The following is a 6,604-nucleotide window of genomic DNA, read 5'->3' as shown; positions in this document are numbered from 1 at the left end:
AAAAAAAAAAAAAAGACTAGGCTTTGGGACTTACGAAGTGCTCAAACTTCCAGACAGTTGTAACTTTGAGGGGCCCTAACATTAAATCTTTTTAAGAATGCCAAGTAACTATTATTTGACTTAAGGTTTGTTCATTTAAACATAAATTTCCTTGCTGAAATGAAGGTCCCTTATCCTCCCACAGAAACTTTTGGTACGACTGGGCTGGACTATCTTCCCAGCAGGGAACAGCCTTAAATACTAACCTGCTTTACTTAAAAGGCAAAGGGGTAAACAAACTTGTTTTAAAAAAAAAAAAAAAATATATATATATATATGGACTCCTTAAATTAGAATGACTAATTTTAATTTTACAAACTGTTTAGATTTCCACAACTAAAGAAACCCTCAACCATTTTTTTCCCTAGGATACAGTATGTATTTATGTGGGTGGAAGGGGCTACACAAGAAAAAGAACAGTTTCACTCCAGGGAAGCATGCACATAATAGTAAAGTTGCACTTTTAACAAGCTCAGCAGCAACAGTGACTATGTTTTCTGCAGCCAAAATGAAGGGGAGTAGTAAAACCCTAGCATTAGTCCAAAAAAAAAAAAAAAAATCACTCATGGTAGCACCAAGATCATGTTCTATGTTATCTGAGGGTTACAAAGTAAAGGACTTAGTCTGTGCCTTCAATGATTTCATAGTCACATGTATGGGAAATAAGCCTGCACTGACAAAATTAATTAGAGCAAGAAGGTGGAGTTCCCTGAACAACAGAGTCTATGTAATATCTAAAGACACCTGGCCAAATTAGCTCAGACTTCAGATGTATGTGACATACTAGGAATTTGGGCCACACCTTCCAGGGCCTGACCATAACTCAGGAAAGATGTAGCTTACAAACGCCCTAGAGTGTCTTAAATTGGTTGGCTTTTGGGCAAAACAGTTTTTTAAAGATGATGCCAATGGGGAGGAAAGAGAAAGGTTAACATTTTTAGAAAGCACTTCAGCCTTTTCTCCCAGGCTTAAGTAAGTGCTACCCAAAACCTCCAAAAATGGGCAGAATAGAAAATAAAGCAAGCCAGTGTTGTGTTGCATACTCAGAATTTAAAATGAGCTATAACTGTTTCAACTTACTATGGGAAGCAACAAATACAAGTTTTAAATTAAAAAAAAAAGATCTTAAAACCTTTTCAAACAAAGAAAGACCTCATATCCTTATTTTCCTCAACTACACTGGCTTCTTCAGAGTCGTTTAGGTCCTAAAAATTGAAGCAAAAGGAGCTTAGTTCCTCTTTTGTCACCCCAGTGCCTTTCTAAAACAGTAATCATTTATTCCATTCTTAGCTTTTGGCTGTTTTAATGCTACTCCAGCAAAGAGCATGTACACACAGGGCAACTAAAAGCACTTGAACAACTTGACTGCATTTCGGCATGCGTGCCCTGACCACAAACCCCCAACGACTGTGAACTAACTACAAGGATCTACAGTGACCTCGGCAGAAAAGGGGAATCCTCCTTTTTTGGCATACCTAGCTCCCTTAACTTAGGGGATTAGGCTCAAGGAATGAGAGTGCAAGTGTTCCTTGCTTTCTTAGCTCCTGAGAAACGCGGTGCACAGGTGACAGAAAGAGGGGGTTCTCGGGGCCACGCGGGATTTAAGAACAGAGGCCCGCAGAGTCTCCAGCCCCCGACTCAGTCCTCCTGGCCCGGTGCCCGGTTACCTTTGGGGGTCAGAGCGCGCGCTCCCGCCGGGACCGGGGACGCGCCGAGGCCGCCGCACAGGGCCCAGCTCGACTGAAAAGAGCTGGCGGACGCCCGGGGGCTCTGTTCCTTTGGAAAAGCACACCGCATCCAGGCGCGCCTGCTCGGCCACGCTCCCCGGGAGAACGGAGCCCGGGGCACCACTGTTACCCAATAATCATGCCCCGCACCGTCGCAACAATGAGTGCCCCGGGATCCCCGAGAGCACGAGTCCCGCGGCCCTGAGCCGCCCCGGCCAAGCGGAACCCCCAGGGCCGGGGGAAGGGAGGGGTGGCGCGTGAGGCGCCACAGGCCGCGGTGAGTCCGGTTTTTTCCCAGTGCGTAGCCGGGGCCTGGCCCTGCGAGTCCCGGCCCAGGCCGAGCCTGGCCGGCCCGGTGACTCAGGCCCGGCCTGCCCGCTCCGCCCTCGGCGTCCTACGCCCACGACTTCTCCGGCCCGGCCGCCATTCCGCCTAGCCGCGGCGCGGCGCCTCGGGCCTCGCCGGCAGCCCGGGCTCGGACGCCGCGGCCCGAGTCACTGCGACGCCGCGGCTCCGCCGTGGCCTGCGCCGCCTCCCGCCACCGCGGCCCGAGCCGCTACTCACCCGCATCTCCGGGCGCCCCCCGACGCTCGGGCGACGGCGTGTAGTGCTCGCGGGGCCCGCCGAGGTCTGGCCGCGTCCCTCAGCGCCCGGGCTGCCCCGCCTGGAGCTGCGTGCGACACGGCGCCCGCTCCTCCTCCTCCTCCCCTGCCCGCCTGCCGGCCCTCCTCCTCCTCCTCCTCCCGCCGCCGCCGCCGCCGCCGCCGCCGCCGCCTGCACCACGCAACCTCCGCCCTCTCGCCGTCCCTCCGCCGCTCCCCGCCCTCCCGGCTTCACCGGCTCTGGCGACCGCGGGGCGAAGCCGTGGGGGAGGGAGGGCCGGAACGCACCGCCATCGGCGTCCGGGGCGGGGGAGCCGAGAAACGGTCGCCGCCATCGCCGGGCCAGCGGCGGCGCGGGAGGGGCACGGAAACGGCCCTGGTCGCCCCTCCGTGGCCAGGACCCGCTTCGCGCGGGCATTTCTACCTGCGAGCCATGGCCCCTGCTTCCCAAACGCCGAGCCGGGTCGTGCCGGACTCGCGGAATCCTCCGCCAGGTTTTCCCGCCGCCCTCGCGTCGGGGCGGCCTCTCAAGTGCCGGCTTCCCGCCACTTCGGACTGGTCGTGGGGGCCGAGCTGAGGCTGGGGGCTCTGACCTCTGAAGAAACTTCCGGAAGCGGCTGTGGGCGAGGGGCTTGGAGCGCCCCTGCCCCTCCCCTCCACGCACATCCCGGGAGCTGACACGGACCCCGGCGGCACTGAGCCTGGCCGGTGTCTCCCGTCCTGGAGTTGAACCGGAGGCAGTCCCCGCAACCGTGAGATGAGAAAGTCACACGGGCAGGCGGACTCCGGAGAAACGCGCTACTGCTTCTCCGACCCCCTTCTACCTGCAGGCCTTGGAGATCCCCCCACTGCGGAAACCTCCAGCTTGCCCACATACCCACGTGTGTGTGTGTCTCTCTCTTTCATACTTTTCTGCAGTGGCCTCCCTTCCCTCTTCTCACTGCATATGGTTCAGTTATGGAGAGTTGGGAGTTGCGATTCCTACCTGGGACGGGCATGAAATAGTATTGTTTTTACATCTAGAATAATCTCACCCGTTGGACATCAGCTGCTGTCGTCTTGTGTTTTGTAATATTCAGTTGTAAATGTGGCAACGTCCCTAGCCACAGGTGAGAGGCTGGAGAAAGAATGGATTTACCCCATACCTTGTTAGAGGCAGCTGTTTTAATATCCTAGCTTAGATCTGCCATTTAATTCCGTGAACTAGCAAGGGAAGATTTTCAGTTAGCCCATCATCTGGGCCAAAGGTGTATTTGATGTAACTTGTGTTTTCACCAAACTAGAACACCACAGAGATTCTAATGCACTATTTCGGGGCAGAAATCCTCAGCAGACCTGACAAGTCCCAAATCCACAGCTTGAGTCACCAGTGCTCCCTCTCAAAAGGAAAGTCCCACTGGTGTGTAGTCCAACACTTCTCACCCTGTGGGTCGAGACCCGTTGGACAAACTTCTATCTCCAAACACATTTACATTACGATTAATAGCAAAATTACAGTTATAAAATAGCAACAAAAGCCATTTTCTGATTGGGGGTCACCTGGTGAACTTTATTAACAAGTCACAGCATTAGGAAGTTAAGATCTGCTGGTTTAGTCCCTTCTATCAAACTGTAGCTTTTTATCAACATCTATTAAGTATTTTCAGAAGTGTTGTTTCTGCACGTGTATGCCAAATTCTGTTATCCTTACATTCGTCTGGGGAAAAGATTTTTAATTTGTTTTATGTTTTTAGTAACTTTTTTGTGGACATATGGTAAGAGTGGAGATAAAAAGTGTAAGGCTTATTCCTTGTATATTTTGGCTTTCATTTTAAACTGGATTCCCATGTATTCAGAGATAACAGTTTACTTCCTCTCCATATTTCCTAATCTGTTGTCTTCAGTCTCATAATTCTATATGGTCTCCTTTCCTGTGATTTTTCACCTCTGAATATGAGTTTGTATGTCAACTTGAGGGTTCTCTCCAACCCATTTTGCCTTAAATACAAGTATTTAGTCTATCTGAATCCACCCCCAGAGTCTCCCTGTCTCCATTCCTTGTTTTAAAGTATCTTATTTATTGTCAATACTATCATTTTCAGTGGCTTGACTTGTTCATTCACCTGTGTCCACTTTGCAACCAGGTGGCATCTGTTCTGAGCAGATAACCCTACCTAATAGGATAAAAAGATATAATAACTTTCATGCTCAAAACACTCTTCATCTTCTCTGTCTCAGCAAAATGGATATCTCTTTGGATGAGCCAGTTTGGAAAGAATGACACCAGAATCGAAGTTCAAAACTGTCCCAATGGTCTTTATCAGGACAAAGTCAATGAGATTAAAATATAGCTTTGTAAATTAGAAACAATAATGAACTGGAAAAACTCAAGTTTTAGATTTAAATAGCTATTTTTAAAATACCTCATTGCCAGCTCCCATGTGTGCCTTCAGGTATGGGTTGGTGTGCAGGATTATTTCTTAAGTTTGCCAGTTGTTTTTTTTCCCCAGTATTTTGCTGGAAGAACATGGAAGCCTGCTCAAAGCATGTTTGCTACTCGGATGGAAGAGTACTGAGTCACTTAAACAGCCATAGGAACTATTATTTCTGAGACTTGGGTAAGAAACTAGTCTGTGGAAAGTAAATGGGTTTCACAGGTTTGTTCCTAAAACCAACTTGGCTTCAGAATTACCCAGAGATATAATTACAAACTTCAGATCTAAGACCCAAACTTGGAAGGAAAAGAGCAAAACCAGAAGCTGACACTACCAGAGTTTATATACGTGTGAACCATTATTAACTGGGTAGGTTTGAGCAAGTTATTAAACTTCTCAGTGTTTCATCATCCTCTGATGAGGTGATATAACTCGCAGATTGTTAGATAAACATTGATATTTCTGATGATGATAATAAAGACCCAGAACCTGAATTTGGGATCCAGTCCATGTTCCTTCTGTCCAAGTTTTAAAAGTTATAATCCTTAAACTTTTACTATGCTTTATATGTTCTAATGAACTTAATTTGTTTTGAGGCTGTGTAATTTTAAATTTTTTATGTGTATGTGTTGAGAGAATCTCTTGTGCACTGTGTAAAAGCAAATCCTGCAATTACATGTATAAGTATGTTGCCTGCACATATGTGTGTTATCTGTGCATGCCTGGTACTGAGGAAGACCAGAAGAAGGTTTCCAAGCTCCTGTATCTGGAGTTACAGACAGTTGTGAGTTACCATTTGTGTGCTGGGAATAGAGCTCATGTCCTCTGCAAAAAGCTCTTAATTCACTGAATCATCTCTCTAGCCTTCAAAGTAATTGTTATAAAAGAAGTAGGCTGGGCATAATGTCAAATGCTCTTAATCTCAGAAGGCAGAGAAGGTATATCTTTGTGAATTTAAGGCCAGCCTGTACCCACAGACCAGGGGTCAGTCAAGTAAATGAGATTTTAAAAAAAAAAAAAAAAAAATATATATATATATATATATATATATATATATATATATATAGTGTATACAATTTTGAGGACATTTTTGATTACTTATGTATGTATTTGGGGTATATGAGTATGTACATGTAAATTCAGGTATCTGTGAAGGTCAGAGGTATCTAATATCTAATCCCTGGGGCTGAATTTACAGTTTGTGAAGAGCCCAGTATGGGTGCTGGAGACTAAACCTGGTTCCTCTTCAAAAGTAGTACATCCTTGTAGGCTTTTGATTTTTCTCAACCCTATTTTTAATAATGGTTCATATATGCTTTAACCTCCCTTCTAGCCCACCACCCATCAGGGCTAGTAGAAAAGAAAGGTTATTAGGATATGGGGGAAGTGAACCCATTTAGAAATTGTTCTTTGGAACAGGTTCCATCTGCATTATCAGGAAATCAACAGTTCTATTCGCACAATTCAGCAGCAGCAGCTCGATCCTCTTGCAGATAATAATATACCAGCAGTCCAGTTTAGTAGTGTTGGTATAGCAAACACAAATCAGCAGTGCTGGCATGATTAGGCTAGGGAAAGTTATGTGTGGTGCCTCTCTTAAAGAAATGAAGATCAACGAGAACCTAAGACCAAGAAGCTTTACAAAGATAGCTATGCAAGCCTGTCACTGTTGAGTCCTATTTATACTCCCTCCAAACATCACGTGCCCTCCATGGGTCTAGCCTCATGACATGTCTTGCCTCAGCATGTGAGTCTGTCTTAGCAAAACTCCATTTGAGTTTGTATCAGCTGACATTACTCTGCCAATCAGCAGGAGTTTAAG

The 6,604-nt window shown here is 47.2% G+C and overlaps 1 protein-coding gene across 2 annotated transcripts in view; it reads right to left on the bottom strand.

Moving 5' to 3' along the window:
• The window catches only part of Cul1 (cullin 1), a 74,385-nt gene extending 71,300 nt beyond the window's left edge, over positions 1–3,085 (bottom strand). Inside the window, exon 1 of one of the 2 annotated variants that reach the window (XM_029534548.1) lies at positions 2,793–3,085. The gene's annotated coding sequence lies outside the window, so the exon portion shown is untranslated. Of the gene's footprint in view, positions 1–2,330; positions 2,496–2,792 lie in introns of those variants that run through there. The other variant, XM_021190391.2, reaches the window with a different exon arrangement.
• Between the last annotated feature and the right edge of the window lie 3,519 nt (positions 3,086–6,604).

Source organism: Mus pahari, chromosome 2 (assembly GCF_900095145.1).
Source record: "Mus pahari chromosome 2, PAHARI_EIJ_v1.1, whole genome shotgun sequence".
Lineage (NCBI taxonomy): Eukaryota > Metazoa > Chordata > Mammalia > Rodentia > Muridae > Mus > Mus pahari.
The sequence above is the reverse complement of the archived record's forward strand: the minus strand, read 5'-3'. Positions and strand labels throughout refer to the sequence as shown.